Source organism: Pithys albifrons, chromosome 5 (assembly GCF_047495875.1).
Source record: "Pithys albifrons albifrons isolate INPA30051 chromosome 5, PitAlb_v1, whole genome shotgun sequence".
In the NCBI taxonomy this organism is placed as follows: Eukaryota; Metazoa; Chordata; class Aves; order Passeriformes; family Thamnophilidae; genus Pithys; species Pithys albifrons.
Genome location: NC_092462.1, coordinates 46944210 through 46969019, shown reverse-complemented (window position 1 = coordinate 46969019; position 24810 = coordinate 46944210). Strand labels below are relative to the sequence as shown.

The 24810-nt window shown below is 35.7% G+C and overlaps 1 protein-coding gene across 1 annotated transcript in view; it reads left to right on the top strand.

Annotated features, from left to right (window-relative positions):
• The window catches only part of TRMT9B (tRNA methyltransferase 9B (putative)), a 118755-nt gene that overhangs the window by 10203 nt on the left and 83742 nt on the right, over window positions 1–24810 (top strand). Inside the window, exon 2 of the mRNA XM_071556437.1 lies at window positions 10005–10085. The gene's annotated coding sequence lies outside the window, so the exon portion shown is untranslated. The remainder of the gene's footprint in view (window positions 1–10004; window positions 10086–24810) is intronic.

The following is a 24810-nucleotide window of genomic DNA, read 5'->3' as shown; positions in this document are numbered from 1 at the left end:
GGCCCATAGTAAATTATTTAATTATCCTTAGTAATTATGCATACACTAATGAGTATAAGAAAAAATGACCACACAAAGGATAAATAGTTAACTACATGCTAGAAAGATAAAGATCTCATTAAAATAAAAAGGAAGGCAAAACATAATAGGATCTAAAATACTTAAGGAGGTAAAGACAGAGAGAGAGTTTATTGGCTTGATCCAATAAAGGACTTAAATACCTAAAGCGGGATTTAGGGAGAATTCAGGTGCCTAAGTCAAAAAATGCAATGACAGCTCCCACAGCTGCTGCCCGGCACAGTAGTGCCTAGAATAACAAGACTGTTACTTGATTCTAATTTGTAACTTTAGAGTATGTCGGATTTTACTTCTGTGCACATTCAGTGTGCAGCAGCTAGAGCAGCTTAGCACCTATTTCCAATTCAGACATTTAGAGTCCTCAGTTGAAATGTCCAAGGACTCTGTTGTGTCAGTGTTCTCAGGCCACACCAGGCAATTTCATATTCAGAGATTCTTGGTTTGGTGCAGTTGCTTGCTTTTCACATGAGGAATGGAGACACTGAATAACTTTTTATTTAACAACCTATCTGTTAGATTACTCATAGAAGAGTTGGAAGATTCAGTTTGTTTCTTTCTGCGAATGCTCAAACCTGTCACCTCCTTCTAAGTAATGTATCTTAAAGAACGACTGCACGAGTTTAAATAGTCTTGGGAGCATGAATTAAAGATGAGGATCTGTCACTCACTGCTAAATGCCCAGTTCCTTGATCTAATTCTCGTACATCAGTTCTGTTCCTACAGAGGACAGAATTCTTTGCTTCACAGTGGCACAACTTTAGGAGAATGGTTTTTATTTTCAATAGCCTTGTCTCTTGCTGGGTGGGATACAGTTTTCTGCCATATGTTGATTGAGTCTTTGTTGTTTAATGGGGATACACAGTAACAATAGATTGCTGTATGGGAGGCGTTTGTTTTCTCACTTCCTTCTGTTATCCTGGCTGTGGTTAAACAGAATACCGCAAGTCCTGCTGCTCTTTCTTTTTCTTTTTTTTTTTTTTAATTTATTTTAACAGAATGGTAATTGGATTCTGCAGTTAAGAGGACTGTGAATATTAAGCACACAGTGTTGTCTGCGTTGTGACCTGAGTTAAGTTTCTAAGGAGTTGCAATAATGCTGCTGCATTTCTGCAGTTTGAAGTCTGGCAATTACACTTCAAAACAGTGGAAATACATTGACTACCCTGGAAACCCTCAGTGGAGTCAACTCATTTCCCTGCTTTCATATTTCATTGTACTTTTTTTCCCCAAATGTGATGATATGTGGTTGTGCATTCCAAAATGTAGCCGAATGTTTCTATATGTGCAGGTATCAAAAATGTGATCCAGAAGGTTTTATTTTCATTTTTTTTCCCTTTCAAAAAGTAATTTAGCTCCAGATATGACATAAGCCATACTTGTCTTTTCTTTAAGAAGAGAAACCTTGGACTGATTGGACTCTTTCCTTCAGCCAGTGTTGCCTGGTAAGAGAGTTACGTATAATCTCCAGATTTATAAAACAGCTAACTATTCAGTGGAATGTATGCTCCTATTAATATTAATTGTAATTATTTAAATATGCAAATTCAGTGTGAAGTACTAGATTTAAAGACATAAAGTGCAGGAGCTCTTAGTGAGGACTGTAACTAAATAATGAACAAAAAGCAGAATAATAGTGAAGGAAGTAATAAAAAGACTTCAATTAAAGAAGACTTCTTTTTTAATAAAAATTGCTCACTAAGAAAGTGGTCAAAAAGCAAATAAGTCAGCTTATCAGGATGTTTTTCTTCAGCTGATATTTGTTGTCTAACAGTTGTGTTGCATATACTAAACTTTTTTCTGTTTGTTAATATAGTTGCATTAAAGAAAACGTACAAGTTGATTGTTTTAAAAATACTGGATAGGTAAAGAAAAGGTAATGATTTGGATATGTGTTCTATGTTCTAATTTGGTTTTTAAAGAACAATGTATGTTGGTATCTGTTTATATATTCTCTTGTTTTTTCTAATGTATTTCCTGAGAGGATATATATATATATTCCCTAATATATCCCTTGCTATCAGGTTGGATGTTTTGCATCTACTTATGATCATCCTGCAGTAAGTTATATTGAGATATATTTGGGTTTGAATATAGTTTGACAAATAGGAGCAATCTCTTTTAATTTATAATAATTATTGTTCTTATTTCTTATACAAGTAAAAAAAGACAAAAATTAGTCATTACATCATATTCCCATTAAAAGTACGCCTGTATTGTAAAACCAAGTCTTAAACCAAGGGAGAAGGAAGGAATAAAGCTTACTATGCTGAAGATCTAGCCTCTTGAGGATAGATTTCTGGGTGATCAATATTAAATGTAGAATAAAATTCAGAGTTTCGGTCAATTAAAATACATTTTAGGAAATGCATAGAGAAATCAGAAGATACTTGACAGCCTACTACAGAAAAGCCCCTTAATTTTTACTACAGGACTGGACTTCAGGCTAGAATAGAATGTCATACTGTGAACCATGATTGTTGTAACCTTAGCTTACAACCAGATAGTGTACATCAGTGTTGCTAGTACTAGATAAATCACTGAGTTTCTAGATAATGATAATATTGTTATCAGTCTTTTAAAATTCAAAAGGAGTTGTTAAAGTTACAACACTTGGATTTACTTACTCTTCTTAGATTAATTCTTTGGGATCAGAGGGGCAACTTCTCCTTCTTGTAGATATTTCTTATTCTTAGGCTTCCATACAGTTTGCATGTGTACCCAGTGTCTTTCTTTCAGTGGTTTTTGAGCACTTAGCAAATATTTCATGGCAATGAGAACAGGCAATACATGGGTTTTTTTTTCAAAAACTATGAATAGTACTCTTTACTAAATATAATGTTATGTGAAGAACATCTGAGCCAGTCCAAGAGCAATGACTTTAAATTTAATCAAGGTGGCAGAAGACATATAATTAAATCACCTAATTGGTAATAACTTACCTCTTAGCAGCGAAATGAATGTTGCTGTTTATGCTGACTATTCAATATCGCCTTTCTACTTTGGCTTGTACCTACTTACTGTTTCTTATGCCCTGTTTGCTTCTTGAACATTAGTAGCATCACTATGCACCATAGGCTGGGATATCACAGCCACATCTCTTCAACTTTTCCTACAAGCACACTGCAGAAGATGTACACCTTTATTTCACCTCTGCCAAAGACCCCAGATGACAGGGTTGAATTGGAGACCATTAGCTTTTTTTCAATGGAACACAAGATCATGCAGGAGAGATATGAGCACTCAAATTCTTCCTTTCAGCATGATTGTGTAAAGAACATTGTGTTTCAGTCTTTTTCCCACCTATCTTTCTCCTTCACTGTATTTATACAAGGAGATAGTTGAGTACCTGAACTTTGGCTATTGTCCATGAATATTCTATGCAGACAAGAAAGAAAACTTCATTTAATTTCTTTTCCATTCCTGAAAAACAATACAAGTTGGTTTTTTTTCCTTCAGCATATATTGAACATAATTTGTCCACACAGTGGTACCAAGTTGCCATCATATTGAGCCGAGGCTGATTACACTTTCTGTCAGCTCAGTGCTAAGTATCCCATCCCAAATGGATTCTGTCTCTCTTATGTGTTCTGTCTTTGTCATGTTATATAAAAGCATTAATTTTTAGGGATCTTTTTTATTTTGTGTCCCTCAACTCCTGATTTTCCGGGAAGGGTTTCACAAGAGCTGAAAGACTGTGATAAGCCTATGCATATGAGAGTATTTTTAAAATCACATATTTTACTTATCTGCATGTTTCTACCTCTAATAAAAAAAATCACAATACTTTAAGTGAACAGCTTATCCTGCTGTTTTTCAGGGTTTGCTGACATGCTGAATCTGCTTCACATTTGTGTTTTTCTGTGTTGGTATTGATAGACCACCTGAGAGACCCACCTTACACCCAGTTCATGCTTGCCTTTCACTGAAGAGCTGAAAACCTGACACGCTGTTGCCATCGTTTTTCTTTGTGACATGCTGCAGAGCCTTCTTTTTACAAAGGACTTGGTTTGTGTCCCGGGGCTCTCAACTGTGCATATTTGATCTATGGCTCAATGTGTCAAGTTTCCTGGCTTCTGTGATATTTCATCCTTCTGCTGGTACTGCTTTACCATCTCAATTCCTGGCCATAAGTCTAAGACAAAAGTTAACTATGTAGACTAGACGTAAATATTTATTATTAATTGAAGAAGTAGAAGGTGCAACATGTTTTTCTTTATTCTTTTTAAACATTTGGGTTTTTAAGGATTGGAATGAGCTGCCCAGGGAGGTGGTAGAGTCACCATCCCTGGAAGCATTCAAGAAACAACTGTATGTGGCACTTAGTGCTATGGTGTAGTTGATAAGGTGGTGATGAGTCAAAGGTTGGACTCGATCTCGGAGCCTAAATGATTCTGTAATTTATTTTTTTTTAAAAGTGCTATTAGAGGTTCTTTTTCTTGGTACGTGGATTACGTTAATAAAAATTATTAGTGGAAAACTCTGGTGTTTGCAGAACTAATGCCTGGGGGTAACAGTCTCCCAAAATTTTTGAGTTCTGCAACATCATTAAGAAAATTAATGTTAAGTCAGTAATTGATTCCAGGCTTAAAAGCAGGTTATAATGATTTTAGAACTGAGTCATATCTTAGACATAGTAACTAAATAAGCTGTTAAAGTTAAGTAAACAGTAATACATCAGAGTGAAAGATTTCTTAATAAGCTATATACTGATAGATTACTGTATAGAAGAGTCTGCCTGTCAGGAACGAGGAACAAAAGAAGGCATCAGCCTACAGTCTCATTCATCCAGATGTCTTATTGAAAAAGACATTATAAGAGAAATACTTGGTTACTGTATAGGGAAATTTAGGTAGAGTAAGTAATTATTAGGAAGGGGGAAGCAAAAGGAAAGGTAGGTAAGGTACATTTTCAAAAGACATCGTGCATATCTCTGATTATAGTTAAACTAGTGGGACTGAGCTGTCCCTCTTCTCAATGAAATCACCTCTTTAGAGATAGAGTTACAAAGTCACAGGTGTAGCTGTTTTCCTACTTACTGGTGTCACCTAAACAAAATATAGGCTATGTTCAGATTGTACCATAGTTTAGATTTCCCTGTGTCTGCAACCTTTTTAGAAGCACAGTGTTAACTGGAAGGAAGCTTTGATCCTTCCTTTCCTACCCCACAGATGCATAGAAATGATACCACCTGAAATGAGTCTTCAGTCTTGGTACTGCTTCATTTTGCAATGGTGACCTGCTTTCAGTAGATCTCAATAGAAAGCCATAACACCTTTATCAATTCTTACCACAAATAACAGTTTCTCCCTGGAATGACTATATTAAGAAATCTTGCTTTAAAATTATAATTTTAAGGTGATTTATGTAATAAATAACAGTGCCTGTAGAATGATTGATTGTTGCTTTTAAGTAAGGACTTGTATGATATCATTGGCTTAGATGTTCGAGTCACTTGATTTTTTTTTTAATTTTGATTTTTGGAATACTGGGTTTTACCTTAAATTACACTATTATTTCCATTGCATACCTCATCCTACAAGTCTCATATATTATTTTCCCATTAAAATAAAATACATACATGAAAATATATGTATGTACCTGTGAACAATTTATTTACAGCCTTTTAAAAAAGTACTTGCATTGGCTTCTCTAAGGCTTGGTGCTTTCTGAAACAAACATTTCAAATTTTTAAAAAATTACTACTCTTGCCCCTGTCTGTAAAAGTGGTATAGCATGCTTTTCTGCATTCCAAAAATGTCAGCGGATTATCTTCCCTGAGATCACTGTGAAGTGTGTTGTGCAGGTCCTATTTTCAAGGGCTTGCCCCCTTTTGGTTATTCGAGCTATTACAGGCTTTTCTTCCAGGTAAACAGCTTGATTCATTGCTTCATCATTTGTACTGTGTAACTAAAGCGATGTTTACTTAAAAACTGCTTGCTGCACTTTTAGATAAGGGGGAGGGCATGGAGTTGGTGGAATCACTGGTGCCACATAGGAGCTGTTGGTTGCAGTGTGCTGGTTGGGTTTATCCTGCATCCAAGGGGAAGGTGCTGTGTGATGCAGGCTGAAGGCCGGACTGGCTGTGCAGCACAGGGCTGCTTAACCTACTCTGCTCAACTACTGTGTGGTCACTGGCTTCTTGGTACAGTGGTCTTCTGGTCAGGATCACTACTGCATATTAGAGGTTGTAGGAAAGCAAAGGATCTTTTGAACTGTTTATAAAGTGTGTGAGCTTCCTTTCAAAGCAATCAGCTTTGGTGTCATTAGTATTTCCTGTACTTGGTTATAGTCCTGCTTTAGCCCATATTGCAAACTGTCAGCACTGCCCTATCGAAATGTACATACTGCTTTCAGAAGACACTGCTATTTCCCCTGCAACAGAGGCACTGTTTTGTAGTTCTACTTCTTGGCTCTTGGAGTTAGGATCAGGCCCTACAAAAAAGTCTGTGAAGATGCTCAAGGGCAATTAAAAATTAATCATGAAGCAAATTCATGATGCTTAATAAAAGTTCTTTGTTATCATGCAAGGTGATAGGTAGTGCTGAGTGAAATTAGAAGGTTCTTTTTCTAAGGCAACATCCAATTTCTGTTTTTCTTTCATTCCAGAAAGAACAAAAGTTATATTTTTAAATTTTTGTCCACTCAGTCACGATACAGATAGACACACAAACACGCATCCCTAAAACTGGAATTTTTATTTATTTTGAAACAGCTGACAGAACATGCTTTATTTCATGTAAATTCAACTCTCAGCATTTTCCATTTTAGGTTGGTAGCACAAGGGAATTTTAGAGGGATTTGATGTGCCTGTTCTGCTGTATGAGCTCGATGCTCTGGCCAGAGTACCCTTCTCATAATGCAGAAGAAAATTCATGTATCTCCAGTGAGATGTTTTCCTGCAGGCTTGACCCTTAAAAGCAAGGAAGTTTGAATTCCTGCTTAACTTGGTAAATCTGCTGAGTTGGAGATTTGTTTTTTCAGTGTTTGATAAACTAGTTGGGAATAATGTTTCATATGAGGTGGAGAAAACAAAGTTTGAAATTATGCTTAGTTTTTCCACTAGAAAATTGGCAGTTAACAACAGCATTATTTGTAAAAAAAAAATTTTTCAAGTGAGCTTTATTTGCACAATACTAATAGTCTAAGATTGTAAACAATTTTCTAAGTACTTCCTGTCATACATAGTGCATCCCAGAAGAAATGTATGTTTGAATGCAAAAGAACTGCACTTTCAGGAAGGTGAAGTTAAAGACAAAATTAGAAAGTGTTGCCAACCTTTCAAATAATTATTTGGTATGATAAGTTTGGCAGTGAAGCTTTAAAAACTGCATTTGTTATTGAGGCGATTCAGTTTTCAGTGGAACACTGTAGTTATTGAACACAGCAAAAAAAATAAACTATTTTTAGTAACAGGGAGAAACAGATTAATTTTTTAACTGTTTTCATTCTATAATGCATAACTGTTTCAATTAGGCAGGAATTTTACTAAATGACTGCAACTTCATATTTAATTTCTTTTGGTTTGTCATCAGAGTTTGAATTTCATGAGTACCATGGGATGATTTCCATAACTGATCTGCATAATCCCCATGGAAGGCAGCTGAGTTCTGGGTCACCAAAGCTTCAACTGTATCAGAGATTGTGGGTGTTAGGCAAGAACATGGACTTCCTTATGCTCACACAGAGAAAGTATTCCTGCAGTTGTACAGCAGTTGCTCCACAGTAGTCAGTGGCTTTTCCTAGCCATTAATTTCATGCTCTCCTCCTTTTCCCCCTACTTTATGGATCATGCATCTACAAAAGTAAAACTTGTTTTCTAAGAATTTTCTCTGACTTTCTAGGCACAGCCAATTTCATCACTCACCCTCCACTCCTTTTGTATGAAAAGCCCTTTCTGGTTTCTGGAACTTCAGATGGTATAGAAGTGTTATGAGATAGATGCTTTTTAGGGAAAAACTACTTGCAGGAGTTATAGTAGGAAGTGCTTATGTAAGGAGTATGGTGGGATTTTAAATTTGCTTTGCCTAACTAATTATTGACAGTGAATTATGTTCTGAGTGATCTTTGTACAGTTGAAATGGAGTTATGCTTGTGGTTTTGCAACAAATATTCTGCCAATATATGTACAATACAAGGTGACACTACTGAAAAGAAGTTACAGAACAGGAGGCAATGAGCACAAACTGAGACAAAAATAAGAAAAATATGTTTTACTTTCAGGGTGGTCAGACTGTGGAACAGGTTGTCCAGAGTTCTCGTGGAGTCTTCATCTTTGGATATATTAAAAACATGAGAAAATATGGCCTGAGCAACCTGCTGTAGCTAACTATTCTTGATCAGAGGGTGGACCAAAGACCCACAGCAGTCCCTTCCAGTCTTAACCAATCTATTATTCTGTTTTTGTAAGAAAAGCATGCAGTAATCTTTTTTAAAGTGGTAATTCCCTGGAGTATTTTTCTGACTTCCTGCAATTTGTGATTTAGACTCTTCTTAATGCATTCTGCTATCACTTTAGGTCATGACATTATTAAAAAGGATATAGGAATAAATTACATATGCAAAAAAACAGACACCAAAATCATGGTTAACTAATAGGGCCAGTTGTATAGTCACATAGTTGTGAAGTCTGCAATTAAAACTTCCATTGACTTCATGGGGCTAAGGATTTTATTTGTCGTTTTTTATATCTAAGATAAAATGCAAACTAAAGCAAAGTGAGTAAGTTAGTTACACGTCTAAACATTCTCTAAAACCCAAATCACTGATAATAGGAAGTTCAAGTTACTTCTGCCTGCAAACATCAAACAGCTATCTCTGGTCTGCTCTCTGCACAGTGTCCTAATTGCAGTGCACCAGCCATGTGCATTATTTGCTGGTATGAATGGTCTGGCTGCTTGGCAGAAGGGCAGAGCTGGGAAGCTTCATTATTCCATAGAAAGGCTTTTAAACGTGTAGAAGCAGCCTGGGAGTGCACAGTTGAGGAGGAGCCCTTGTATGTTACAAGCCATATTTTGCACTTTGCTGTACAAAGAAATCTCTTGATTTCTGATGTTTGAGAATGGAATATAATATTCTCCTTTTTCATAAATGAAACTGTTTGTCTGCAAAGCAAGTATATAAGTAATAGAATAAACATATTTTCTTTCTAAAGGGATAGTTTCAGGAAAAGAGGATTAAAATTCTTGGAAAATCAGCGAGGCAGCTACAAGTGTCAGGTGATTATATGGTCTTATGTAAGTGCAGTGTTTGGTGTCTAGCCAAGTATTTCTAAAACTTATAGGGCAACTTCTGTTCACATTTCAGCAAGCATAAAGCTGAAAGCATTTTATAAACTCGGAGAACAGTGTTTGCTCCTATATTGAGCTTTTTTTTGAAATTAAATAAAAAGTCAGTATAATTTTTTTTTTACTACAGACAGTTCCTAAAGGAGATGACGTAGTTAAAACAGGGTCTTGTGCAATAATTGAATGTTATTTCTGCTTTTTTTTCTAGATCTCCTGTACTGTATGGGTTGAGCAATTTTGTGGTTCCATTTCTCGTTTAACCATAGAGAATGTGTTTTTGTCTATCTGATACTGAAAATATAGTGTGTAGAGGTGGGTGAGGTTAGTAGGGACATTACCTATTTGTTGTATAGCAGTGTATTAAGAAAATTTTGCTATTAGTTTTCTTTCATGAAAAAAGCCCTAGTTTGTTTGTATTGTTTGGCAGATTTTTTAAGAGCATAACAATCTTTCAAAGTCTTTTTCCCCCCAAGATAGTATTCAGAATGCAAACTGTGCTGCATAATGCTATTTTTCTTCTACATCCACTCTATATCATGCTTAGTTTTTGTGTAGTTTATATCCCATCCCTTTTTCACTTCAGGTTTGATTTATCTTTAAACTTGTTGAGAGACACTGAATAATTCTTTTTGATTCTTGCAGATCTTCAGGTATTGAGAATTAGAAAAGGAAGATCTTATATTGGTAGAACACTGAAGTGCTGACGATGACGGGCTAAATATGGTGAGTACTAATTAGGTAGAATTTGTCAGTCTGTCAATCAGTCAATCTTCCAAATTTTCCTGATCTCATATTGAGCATACACCAAGCCAGAGAGTAGGTACAGTAAATTCAAGAAATTATCCTTCTTTCTAAAGGGATTTATGAATGGATATTCTAACAAAAGTATAAAATGTTTCCAGATGACAACAGGATGAAAGATGTCAGAGAGATCTCAGGAAAGGAAGTCAGAATAGACAAGAATGCCTTGGAAATGTGTTAGCTTTTACTGAAAGTGTGAATTTGGACACCAGAGAAGTCCTGGAATGCCTGCCAGGATATATTCTCTGTCCCCATAGGGCTTTTAGCACTGTAGTTAGCCACCAGGCAGCATCAGATGAATCATCATAGAAAGCAAACATGACAACTTTACTTAAGAGAAAGAATATAGAATATGAACAATCCAACTGCCATCTGCATGTTTTTCTGATGAATGGCATTATCATATCTTTTTGTGCCAAATGAGTAAACTGTTTTCACCACACAAATACTGTCTATGCCACACATGTGACCTGCTAACTACCAAGCATGAATTTCAGGGTGATGTTTGCAATGTGAGTTCACTCTGCCTGTTGGAATCATATCCAATAAATTCTGGTTAGAAAACTAACGCCAAACGAAGTGTCGGTTTGTGATGAATGTTAGGTCATCAAAACTCCGTAGCTTTCTAGGAACTTGTAAAATGCAACTGCATTCCATCACTGTCACATTAGTAAGTATGTATTAGCAACCAGTTGACTCAGTTACAGAGAGATGTACAAGCTGAAAATGTATAACTAAGAAAAGAATAATGGCATCTAGGAGGCTGATATGCAACAGCATGTCAGTGAAGAGAATAAAAAAAAGAATTAAGATGTTGAGGTATTCTCTAGTGTTTTACAGGAGCCTTCCAGTACCTCTAACCTGGTTTCAGTAAGGAAAATAAAGCTGTTTGTTTACTGTCTTTTTAAGTAATATAAATATGTATTCTATACTTGTAGAAAGAACTCTTTTAAAACAATTCCTATTCTTTATAAAACAAGCCTTTTTCCGTAATAAAATAGTTATCATAGCTAAACTAACCTTTGAATAAGGTTTTCATATTAGCAAAGCCTAGAGATCTGTATTCTCAAAAAGCGTTCACTAGCTCAAATGTAGCAACTTTTAAGATCTTGAGTTTTGGCTCATTGAATGGCGTTTCTTTGTATCTTACATACAATAAATCCTACTCACAGATTTCCCAAAGCCTCTGTGCAAATCCACAATTTCTGGCAGTTCATGTTTATTCAATAATAATGTGCTTTCAGTGGAATAATGTCAGTAATGGACCAATGGCTGCCTGAGCAGAGCTCTGTGAAAAGAGTAAAGTCATAGAAAAACTTCAACTTCTCGTATTGACTAGAGGAAACTAATTTACAGCAACAGAATATAAATACAATCAGAATGCACATTATAAGATGAGTATATAAGGGAAAAACAGTGTAACATTTTTGACAGGTATCCTTCTTGGTTGTGGTGCTATTTGGTGTTTCTCACACAGCACTATTTAGTGCTAATGCTGTTAAAACCAGAGAATATCAAATGGTGTTAGCAACATTTGAAAATACTGCCATTAAAGAGCAGTGAAGTCAGATTTACTATGAAGAATACCTCCATGACACAGCTTGTGCAAAAGGAGTTGTGTTTGTGTGGCCTCAGTCTTTGAAGACACAGCTGGGTTTTGCTTGTGCTTATAACAGTACACGTTGCAAACCATTGACAAAACGTTGTATTTCTTTTTATTATTCCTTTAAGATGGGTCTTTATCTTGCATTCTGCATGTACCTTTCATCTCAAGATATATTTATTAAATAATTTATGATGCACTTGAGGTTTTTTGCCCCCGCTTTTGGGATGGAACAAACTGATCTATGTCAGCAACATGACTAGGACATGAAGTAATGAACAATGCCTAGTTGATATTGCAGTGCAAAGATATGAGAGATAAAAAATGCACCTTTACACGAGATGCACCTCGACATTGGAGTGGACATCTCTACGAATAACCCATTAAAACTTACTGAAGTTGTTGGAACAAGAATCTTGGTCTCATCTGAAGAATGCTGGTTTCTGAAAAGCTGCTTTATTAGCAATTTCATGCTCTGATCCTGATATAAAGTAGTGGATCAGAGATTACCTAATAAATTACTTATGTCACTCTCTGCTGTGCCTTACGTTTACATGCCAACCCCTGTAGCTGGGTATGTGATCAACTGTTTCACTCTGGGAAAGATAAATAAAACAATAAAATTACAAGATGTAAATTTAAAGTGTTAAAAAAGTTTTAGTAACTTGAAATGCAATCAAATTTGGAATAGTTCAGAATTTTTTAGTATCTCCGCCTCATAATGCAGTGATTTGTGTCTTGAAGGGGGCAGACTTTTTTAAAGATTTCCTCATGCTATTTGCCAAACTCTGTTAAATGATTTACCAAGTGGTTTCAGGGCTCAGTTACATTACAATTCTTCAGTGTTAATAAATCACTCTTTCATCTGGCATTATTTCTCTTGGTATTTTCTTGGAAATGTAATAATTTTTTGTGGCTCATGACATTTGAATTCCATGATGGTTATTTAAATGTGTTTATTTTTTTTTAAACTCTAATCATTTCCACATAATTTCTTTGTTTGTCTTTCACAAGAACCTCTAATATTACCAGTAGCAGTTCTGTTTCTCTGCGGTGTTCTTTGCCATATTAATTACCTCATTGGCTCTCCCTTGCCATGGGGGAATCACATTTTTCTTTCAAATTGTGCAATTTTTAAAAAAATAAGTAAAATAAACAGGGATCCATTTGTTCAAACCTTTATGCACCCTTTCAAACCAGAACAAATAATGGTGTGCCATAAACTTTTTTTTTCCTTGTTCCCAACTATGCCAGGTAGTCTTGCAGAAGATACTACTAGTCCCACAAAGCTTGCCTTACTTTCCTTTTGAGTTATCTTCATTCACCAAGGATATGGTATGGCTGAAGTAGGAATGTATCTAAAAGAACTAGTGATTCTGTAACAGTTGATTCTGATTCTTTGTTAAACCTGGGAGATGAGCAGGAGCTCACATCCAGTAACTCTGTGCTGTGAAGTCATGGAAGACAGAATGGTCTTTGGGTCTCACAGTCCCCCTCCCTGCCATACAAGGCTGTGCTTTGCTGTTAGTAATTCATCTTTTGAGCTTTAAATGTCCCAAGATGTGTTACAATCATATTTCTTTACCCCTGCCTACAAGGTGTTATATCTGCAAACATGTATGACCCTGCTATTTGTTGCTTAGGTACTTGCCTTCTGATGGCATATTTGGTGTTCAGAAAAGTCAAAGGAAAAAGCATATTTCATTAGTTATTCTGGTTTTCCAAGTTATTTTCTGAAATATCTTTCGGTGACACATTTTTTGAAACAGAACCTTTTTGTAAGGTATAAGATGCAGTAATAAGAATTCATATTTTTAGTTTGTTGTAACTTCTTCAAAATATCTACTGTGTTGTTGACTCAGAATAGCTTTCAGTTAGGAGAGCTGGATCTCAGCCATGATACTTGCATAAGGAAATAAAATAAAAAATAATCACTTTGTTGGTTTTCAGTCCTCTGTGGCTAAATCATCCTCATGATAACCTTTACAATCTTTGTGTTAAAAGTGATATACAGAAGAGAGTCTACTTGTTAAGAAAGCTTAGTTTGCTTGTGGTGGAAATTAAAAACATGGCTGACTGCTTTTCAAACCAGAATAGTGAATTGTGTTACAGCACTGTGAAGGTTGATACATAAAAGGAAAGCAAAAGCCAAAGAAATACATAAATAAGAAATCTTGAACCTTTGATTTATTAAATTATGATACATGATAGCTTTGTTAATTCATCAGAAAAGAATGTTATTTTTTTAACTTAATGAGCACATGAATCTGTTTGTCACATGCCTCTATAAATAAGTGTCTTTGCAGATGTTTTCTCTTTGTTGAAAATACTTTTTCTCTCCTCAGGGCATGCTACAGTATTAAATTAAACTATGAATTTCCTTGCTTATTACAAAAGACAGAACACTGTGGCAGGCATAGCACTGGCATAACTTTTTAGTATCTTTTATAATAGTTTTAAGAACTATTTACAGATTATTTTATTAGTATAGTGCTAATATATATTACCTGGAAAAACCTTTTAACATAAATTTTAGGAACCATGTGCACATTATTTTAGTAGTTCATTCATACAATGTCTAGTTTATAAAAAATGATCAGTTCATTTCATTGATAGTGATAACTCTGTGATAAATACCACATTCAATGACAGTTAAATGGTCTGGGTCATTTAGGATAATTCTATTATCCTAATTAATTCTTAATCATCTGTCTGTCCTATTCATACATCCTGTGTCTGCAACCCCCGTTTCTTTCATAGCATACTTCAAATTTATGATTATTGTCTAATGTCAAATGTCATGTCAGTGTTACCTCAACAAACCCAACTGTTAATGACTGGACAGTTTCTTCAACAAGCAGAATAAATACCATCAAAAACTGTTTCTGAAGAGGCTTTATAAAACTCTTAGAGAGGAAAGGATGATTGAAAAATGAGGAATTACAGTGTAGTTTAAAAATTATGAATTAAAATATACTCTGATATGTTCCCATTTATTTTACATTTCAACCAGAGATAATTCATTATTCCTGTCTTTTACTGAGGTCACTTGGAAACTTAACAATTAGTAAATAATAATAATTTGCATTCCCTTTTAAAATGTGATACGTGCTGACTTCTCAGCAGTGAAATTTGTTCATATCTGGATGTACTGACTAAGCTAATACTTAGGTAAGTATTACAAACCTAAAATGCCTTTGCCTTCCAGTCAAGGTTGGCCTGTACTGATGCTTGCAAAGTTAATCAGTTGTCATGTTATTTAAACGTGGCTATTATATTTATGATATTTTATTATTATTTATTTTACAGACTGTCTTGCCTGGGCATAAGAAACATTCAGCAGTTTTCACACTCTGTAAATTTAGATTCTTGGCATAGTGTCTAAGATGCATGCTTCCCTCATTAGAAGAATTAGGGAAATAGAGTATGAAACTACAAAAGATGATAAAGAGCTGTAAAATTAGCTTTTTATTTTGTAATAATGTTTGTGAAATCCTTCCTTGGACGATACAGAGTGAATGTGATGTAAAAAACACATTGTCAACAAAACTTTAACAGGAGTCCTGATGACACTTTTCTGACATGCCACTGTACAGTGGCCAAGGATGGAGACACCTTTTGCAAAGAAATAACCCAAGGTAGTGCTAAGTCATCATGTAACAGTTCCAGTAGTTTGCCTTAGTTTGAATCAGTCACCAAGAGAGGAAAGGGAAGGAATGTTGAGTATGTGTATAGTTGTGATAAGTTATTAGTGTTCATGCAACACTAACATCCCTCAGACACTGTGAAGGAATGGAATGCAGCACGTCTGCTGTGATGATATGTTTGTGTTGGATTAGCCTGCGCTAATGCTGAGAGTGATTTTCACCATTTTAATCATGCCACTATAGCATCTCTTTAAGGTGAGCCACACACCTTGCTCTTGTGGGCAGTGACTTGACCACTCTTCAGATGTGGAAATGGTTTTCTTTCTGTATCTGTAATAACTAACTGCTGGAATTTTCACTAAGTGCTGTGCATAGGCTGAGGGTATATGACTGTTATTATTATCTGCCTTATAACTTGTGCCAGAAGGCAATGCAGTGTGTGGCAGCTAAATTATCTTGAAATAAAAAGGTTCATGATCTGAAGTGCTCTAGCTCTGGCAGCATGGATACTCAAGAATTTTAATTGACCCTACTAAAAATAACATTTAGTATGTATAGATAGATCCTTTGGCATTATAATTGAACTTTCTTGATCTGAGAGCAAATAAAGTACAGTGGCTGTGTGGGCTATAATGCTCTCAGCTCCTATCAGTTCCCTATATGCCTTTTAGTTGGTGGTACAGCAATCAGCAGACGAATTTATGTTTTACCCAAAACATTGATTCTAATTAAATGTCTCATCTTCTCAGTGGTGCCTGGCTCTGCTGAACTGTTTCTCTTCAAATAATAATCACTCCTTTGCACATTACAAATATAGCTGTAAGTGTAGTGGCAGTTACGTATGGTGAAGAATTACTCAATGACACCATCTTATCTTACCTATGTGTGGAAGGAAGAGGTTTTATGACTGTGAAATTCCCCATTGAGCGAAGTTTCTTCAGGATTCACTAAAGAAAATAGTTTGAAAGCAAAGAGTAAAAAAATAACCAGGAAGCAAAATCATTACGTCATATTTCCAAGCTGAGTATTTTAAAACTAATTGAGCTGTCACTGTTTGGCTTGTGCTGCTATGCCCCTTCCTGGCACCCAGCCACATGGGCTTAGGAGCTGTTGATTTCCTCCCTCTGTTTTTTTTTTTTTACTACCATCTCCTTTAGGATGGACTTGGGACTAAAAATCATGGGGGAATTACAGTCATAGAATCATGAATGGCTTGAGTTGGAAGGGACCTTAGATATCATCTATTTCCAACCCCCCTGCCATGGGCAGAGATAGAGATACTGCTCCACTATAGCAGGTTGCTCAAAGCCCCATCCAACCTGGCTTTGAACACTTCCAAGTATGGGGCATCCACAACTTCTCTGGGCAATCTGTTAGTGATATTGTGATATATTGTGATATTACTGAATTAGTGAAACTGCAAGCAGTATTGCTTTGTTGATGTCCTTGCATGTTTTCCAGTGAAAGTAATTACAAAGAAATTCTGTCTCTCATTCGGTGTTTCTTGTCATTCTCTGTCACCATTTTACAACAGGTATTTTAAAGCCTGTTTCTTAGTAAGTAATGTATTACAGAGCATGCAGTAGCATTTTGCAGAGCTCAGAGCATATGTTAAGTTTCATACTGTTTCTTCTAGGACATGTTGTGAGTGTAGAGAACTATCATTATCTAAAAATATTTTGTTGCCTTAAAAGCAGACAATATAAGAAGCCTTTTTGTATATCGTGAATCTTAAATCACATCACTTTGTAAATACTGTGGTTTTAAAACTGTGGTTGGCAGATTGTTCTGATATTGACATTCCATAATAAAGTTAAATGAGTTTTTGAGAACAGGGCATTGTATTCTCTGCCATGCCAAAAGTAGGAAGTGCGGTTCCAGATACTGCAAGTTCGTGCCAGGCAACACAGTTTGCATTAAATAATCCAATTCTTATGTTGATACTTTGCTGCAGTGGTCTTTTGTGCTGTTCTGCCTTGTGTAGAGGTGGTTAACAAAGATTTGTCCTTTCAAGAGAAGGTAAGTAGGCTAAACACATTCATCCTAGTTTATTGCTGTAACATCAAGGCACTATAAAATCTGCAAACAAAGCAGATGAAAATCTACAGCTTTCCCAATCCATTTACATAAATCTTTAGCTTTTCAGCTCTATTTTTATGTAGAAAGAGAATACCTCATCACTTATATGTACAATCTCTTACTTTTCCCATGCACATAATTTTAGAATTTTTGAAGAGTCAGGATTCCTTCACATCTTTAAATATTTTAATTATGACATCTCTTTTGATTGGTTGAAATTAACCTCCTCCTAAACATCCACAAATAATGATGGTTGTTGGCCAATTTTTGTATCATTGCTGATAAAACAGCAGATGATAATGACCTGGCAATTATTGCAATATCTGGCAGCAATTACTTGTTTAATTAAATTGTAAGTAATAATGTAGAGTGTGGGCTGCTTTGCTGTAAAGCATGTTGGTATGATTAAGTCTCAGTTTATATCCCCTTACTGAGTGCAAAATTCCTTAAATTCAATTAAATATTGGGTAAGAGTTGCATAACATACAACAGCTGGCCTTTTATAAATTCATACACTAGATTATGCAGAGATAACATTTGGGAGTTGAAATATCAAGCATTTTTCTAGGGTATTTTCAGTCTTGCCAAAACCTAGAGTATCAAAGTCATAGTTCTCAAGGGCTTGGAAAAGAAGTTGGGTATGATTTTAAAACATACTGCCTTGCTGACAAGGCATAAGCATAAAGCAAAGAGACAAGACAACACCAATCAGCAAATCATCAGCTTCTGGCTCCTCCCAAGTTTGAGCTGACTTCCTACCAGACCTGTGAAGCAAGCTGTAAGAATTATCTTCCTCTAGGCACTAGGCAGCAGTTTCCAAGTCATTTTGCTCCACGATGCCTGCAGAAACTTGGTGAAAACAGCAGATTTTATCTTGCCTGGGGATTGTAGTCTGCTGCCTAAAAAGATTGTGTTGACAGTGTGTTCCCTATTAAAATTGCAGTAGTACATTATACAACTTACATAATCATCCACTCAGTAATAGAACTCTTCAAAGTATGTCCTTACCAATCTTCTTTTAATATAAGCAGGGACAATAGCCCAGGTATTTATCTGAATACACCCTTTTCTGCCTTTAGGATATCCTTGACTTAACCAACTTCACTTATTAATTCATGTCCGTCTGTCAGATAGGCAGTTTGGAAAGTCTATTCTGGCAACTGGTCCCCTGGTACTGGGGACTGCATTTTTCAAAATGTCTCTCAGTTATCTTACGGAGATGAAATTGAAATTTGTCTTGCAGCCAGTGAATGGAAGGAGGCATAGAAGAGGAGTGAGTAGAAATCCTGTAGAGCATTGCAGACAGTGAGTCTTTGGGAACTAAGGGGAGAGTTTGTTTGGGATGTGTGGATAAAATGTCTTTGCAATAAATGCAAGACTGTCTGGTTTTCCTGTTTTCATAATCTTCTCCTGTTAAAGCAATGTTACATTGCAATTGACCTGATTAAAGAAAATACATCTAACATTCCCAATTAATGCCTACATTTATTTTTTATTAAAGCATAATGAAACCCTAAAGAGTGGCATAGAACCAGTGGGCTTACAAAGGTTTGGCTATATTGCTTAAAAATTTTTCCTTCAAAATCATTTACTTCTATTTTGGCTTTTTAAGATTGTAGCTAGACCAATGGGAATGTGTGAGGGCAATTCCCTTATTCCATTCAGTTGGCTATTGCCTTAGTAGGAGTGGTTCTGGAGGATACACTGGTGGGCCTGGGTGGGCAGGTGAAATGTGGCTTACCAAACTAACCATGGCAGAGAGGGAGAGAAACTGGAAATCTGTATGAAGATGCCTCAAAACAATGCATATTCCAATAGCTAATTTTCGGTTTTTTGCTAATCAAGGAACACAAAGTCATTCCTGCTACTCAGACACTTGTTTTTTTTCTTCAGTCTTTGCCTCAAACATCAGTATTCCTTCTCTTTTTAGATGTGATGAAGGCAGACAAAAATAGGTGTGGAAAGGCAGTTGGACAAAATGAAATTATGAGACTTTATAAATAATCCTGTTTTGTTTTGAATATGCTGAATATACTCAGAGAAGTTATAGTTTGGATGTGGTGTATGTAAAATCAAAGATCTAAGAGAATATTTGAAGATAACTGACAGAAGCTTTTTGCTCATGTGATTGAAGGATAAAAAAATGAGTTCCATTGTCAGCACCAAATTGTCAACAGTGTTGAACAGCCTGGTTATTGCAGCAATTAAAAAAAATACTATGAAAATTAGTTGTGCTGGCCAGATAGAGAAAAAATAAATTTTTACTTGTTACCATGACCTGTTTGTGAGAATGCTGGTAAGAAGTTATTGCACTTACTTTTGTGAGAGCAAACACATCAAACTTCCAATTTCTTTCTTATTTTATTTAGCTTTTAGATCCCTCTTTGCAGTTTAGAATTTGGTCAGGGAACTGGCCTATGTGTTTTCAGAACTGGTTCTGTAATTTCTTCATCCTATTCTGATCATTATGTTTGTCCTGCCTTTTTTGCAGGAGTTTATGACTTAGCTCAGTATTCCATCTGGTCTTTCTTTTTAATTTTGGGGTTTTTTTGATAAGCATTTTCCTGTAGTACAAAAATAATATAAGTAATGTCTTCCATGAACAATTCTGATGTATTCCATCTCTTGCAAAATGACTCCAGGCACAGAAGTGGATAGTTTATCAGACATAGTGAGGTTGTTTGATACAATAAACAACTGAGAGATGAAAGCTCATCTGTTATGAAAATGGTTTATTTCTCATTATGAGACACTTAGGATTTTGAGTATGGAACAGTAGTTTAAGGTCAATCCCTATATGAAATTCAGTGCCTACCAGGAAATGTCTAAAATGTGCCAGGCTGGTTTAACTGCTTTTTCTGTTTGTGCTCAGTGCTGCTCTGTTTTGAAGAGTGCTGTTAAGGAATATGCTGCTAGATGCTCTCCCACTAGAAAAGATACAAAGTTTGTAGTGTAAGGAATCAGGTGAAATTCCACAATTGGACGGAAGGATTTTTTTTGTAAGTTCAGAATTGGCATAATGTGTAGAAATTGATGTTTCTGAAAGCCTAGTTATCTTTGATTCAATTCAACCTTCAAGTAAAGCACAGTATATATAGAACTGTTGGGAAAGAATGTTCTAATAGAACATACAGATTTTTAATTTCAAACTTAATGGATAAAGTTAGCAGTTTTTATTATCTGTTTTGTCTTGATGCTTTTATTTTCCTGTGGAAAGATTCTGATTTCACAGTTCCTCAGTCAATTTTGCTTTTGGCATCTAGTTCATATTTTCCCGAGACATAGTTCTTGCTGATTGCCTTGCATGGCTGAAGGAAAATGCAATGTACATTTTAAGACTTGTTCCTGAAAAGTAGCTTCTGTTGGATGCTTACATAAGCACACTGTGGTGTACCCTGTTTTTTGAAGGCATTTCTGATACAATGTGTCATTTACAGGACAAAACCATTAGTTATCACTGTTTGTAATAAAATTGGTGTTGAATTTTTTGTTCTTCTTTTATTTGTTTTCTTTATTACATGCTACAATCTCCTTTCTGGATTTTTGTTTCTACTGGTTTAGGAAGATACTGTGTCTAGAACATTCTACGATATTTTTTCTCTTGTATCTGGGCTCTCCCTCTTGTATAGGGACTTGGAGAACCATAGTCCTGTCTCTAATGTACAAGATTATTTGTGATTTTTCTAATATTTCCTTATATTAGATTGTACAGGCCTGTTCGGAAATTATTTGCTGATTCACCGTTATTTTGTTGTGCAAATGAAATTTTGCATTCTGAAAAATCACATTGTGGTGTGGCATGGAACTAAATTATATTGAATAATTTTATGTAAGCAGCTGTAAGACTTCTGGAATAGATGTCCTCTCATGCATAGCCTGTTAGGTACAACAGGGGATTCCTTTGTCTCCTGTTGATCTAAATCGGATGTAATCCCATGGATCCCATCTGTTTATTCAGCATGATAATCAGTCAAAACAGAGGTTAGCTAACATGTGGCCATTTCTGTTGTTGTTGCCTTTGGCCAAAGTGGTGTCACTCTTTAAGAAAATGGACTGATGCTTATTGCTGAGTCTGGCCTTTACAATATGCCTATGCTCACTGCTTGCTGCATCTTTGACTCAGTATAGTTCTCTTTCTTTGACCTTTCTGTGGTTTTAGGTTTGTTGTATTTCTATTGCTGTTTGAGTTCTAGGGCTGTTGTAGCTCAGTTAGAGCTCTGGTTTGTCTGTTTTTTCTCCCATTTCCTTTCTCTAGAATGTGCTGTCAATCTTAGATCCTTATGTGATCTGATTTCTAACACAAATGAAGATTAGAGACTCAATTTATGGAACTTAGAATGAATACAAGAGCATTTCTCCCTCTTTAATGCTCTCTGATGTTCATACTGGACACTGTGATCTTCATAATTAATGTGTTTATTTTTTCTTTAGAAGCCTAATTGGTAAAAACTTGGATTAAAAATGTATATGACAAAAAGGAAGCAAGGCAAATGCAGAGCCAAATTACTGTTCTCAATTCCATCCTGGATTTTTTGTCTCACTTAAAGCATGAGCACACAATTTATGTAGAATTCCTACATAAATTGTAGGAACTGGGGCCTTGAAAACCAAAGATATGTCTTATTTCGTTGACATCACACCCATGCTCCTCTGCTCTCTCATTTTGATCTGCCTTTGAATCTGTTGATCTGCCATGGCCACAGCTACTGTTTTTTGTCAAGGGAGCCCTACCTTTGACATTGACAGAGGTATGATTTTATCCCATAGATTTCAGAAAAACATGCCCATCAAGTGCAGTTTGCCTTACTGTTTGATTATTTCTTTCAAAACCTTGCCAGTTAAATGAAAAAACAGGTATCATTTGTCCAGCTGCTCAACCTTGTCATCAGGGACATGCTCCAGGGATAAGCAGGATTTAGCAGAGGTTAAGGGGGAACATTTGTACAAGAGCTACTTGTTAATATATGTGACGTATCACAGAAGGATTCACTTTGGGCAGGAGCTAAGTGTGGACTTGATACATTAGCTGATCTCCGGCAATAAGCTCCATTTTAAACTAGATCTCTCAGTCTTTTGAGGCTCATCAATTTCTAGAACAGAATTTTTGAAATGTTCAGGTAAATACTCTGATAAAGATTTAATGGAGGAAGTCTAATATGCATAGTAATTTTTTGACCTTGAAAAAAGTGCAGTGGAACGACAGTGTTAGCTTTTAGTACCTTGTAATCTTCAGAAAAATCTGCTTTCTCACATACTCTTACACATAACCCACGTCAGTTATATCTTGCATATTAACTGCTACGACAGGGTGTGATATAATGAAAGCCAGAGCATATCTGAATTAAATTTGGCATTGCTGCAGGAAAGAGCCAGTTAATGTCCTTGTGTAATGCTTATGTAATAGATTAGATTCTCTGCCTGACTGTTCTAGTTGTCTGTGGTGGTATATAAAAAGCTTGGCAGCTTTTTAGTACTCAATTAGCTCATTCACCACGAGTAAACTAGTTTTCTAGCTTATAGAGAGGAAAGCACTTCCAATCCTCTAATTGGTTTATGCATATAATCTTTTCCACACACCAACAAGTGCAAAAGTTGACTTGCTAATAGAATCAGAGAATAAAGTGAGAGGAGAAAAAAGATAAAGAAAGATATAAACTCAAACTATATGGACAATTTGTACATTAATAGTACTATTTGTTATTCCTTCAATTCTTTTTGGTTACTTGAGACAACAGATAAATCTTAATAGAGACAAAAAGAGATCACAGTCACCTAATGTATAAAAATAGTTTTCAAGATGCACAGTTGCTGTCAAACTCTCAAACCAGCTTTTTGTATATAGAATCATAGAATCGACTAGGTTGGAAAAGACCCAATATATAATATTGTAACATTCTACATATTTTCTTAATGTTTTTAAAGGATGAAAATAGGCTTTAGTTATTACTTATTATCAGTTTTTTATAGGAAATTGTTCATTTTATAAAATCTGGTAAAAGAGGAAATTACTCTCTAGAAGGCGCATTTGGAGATACCATGACATTGTTATTTCGGGGTAATTTAAAAATTAGCTTCTTTTATGGCATAGAAGATGACCTTTTAGAGTTTTTATCCGTAAAAAATATAAGAATCTTATTATAGTATTTTTAGTGGACCTTCTGAACAGGGGCTCTTGAAACAGAATTATTTTCAAGCCTTTCTTTAACTTGTGGTCATTGTCAGGACAGAACCAAGACAGTGCTGGGCTTTTGTTGTTGTCTGGTTCCTTCCAGGGCAGGAGCTGTGTATGTTAAGGCAGAAGCACTGCGGCTGACAAGAAGTGTCATCTTGAGATGGGACATATACCTTCCAGGTTTCAGCTGCTTTTCCAGCCTTTCTTACTAGTCTTTATGACATCAAAAAATGCAGCAATGCCTCTTCTAGAGTTAACCAGAACTATGGTGATGCTTTGCTTTAAATTTTGTTATTGCACCTCCTTGCCTGAATTCCCAGCTATAAAGAGTGAATAAAACTTTGTCAATTCTTGCTCCAGAGTATCAAACCTTCAGTACTAAGGAAAACTTGGATGTTTTGTAAAGCTGTTGAACATCTACTTCATGTTCTGCTTTATTTACTGTAAGCTGTTCTTAAAACTGCATAATCTTCTTTAGAGATGTTGAAATGTTATTTTGCATCCCAATGTACATCTTCTAACCTGCTGATCTCATAGCTATTACATGTTTAGAAGTATATTTTACATATGAGCATAGAAAATACGTAGTTTTCAGTTTAAGAACAAGTTTGAGAGTAAATATTAACTGAAAGCTTAATTCTGCTACTAGAGTGTAAGCAGATCCTTGCTATGTGCAGAAGAGAAAACAATTTTCTTGAAGACTTTTAGCGGTCTTTTTACTTTCATAATAATTCAAATTTGAAAATTCACATCAAGTTGCAATTGAAAAGATTTATGTAGGAAATCAGGGGCATGGTTTCAATTGACCTATAGTTTCACCTACTTTTAAACTTCAAAAGAATAGCTCAAAAAATAGGTTGTATTATTGAAAAATTGGCCTGACCAAAGAAAATATGTAGGATCTTGTTGTAGCATGACCAGGTACAATTGTATTCTGCCAAAAGCTTTGCCCTATGCCAGTGAACCTCCTCTGTTCATTGAATAATGTCTTCCACACAGGCAGTTTATGTAAGTTTTCAAGACAACCACAGTAACTCTCTGGAAGAGTTGCACCTTCTGGATATTCTCAGGCTGGTTACATGATTCTGAGTGTTACTTGGTAAGAATGAAATATTTTATGGTTTGCCTGTTCCTCTGATCCTCTTT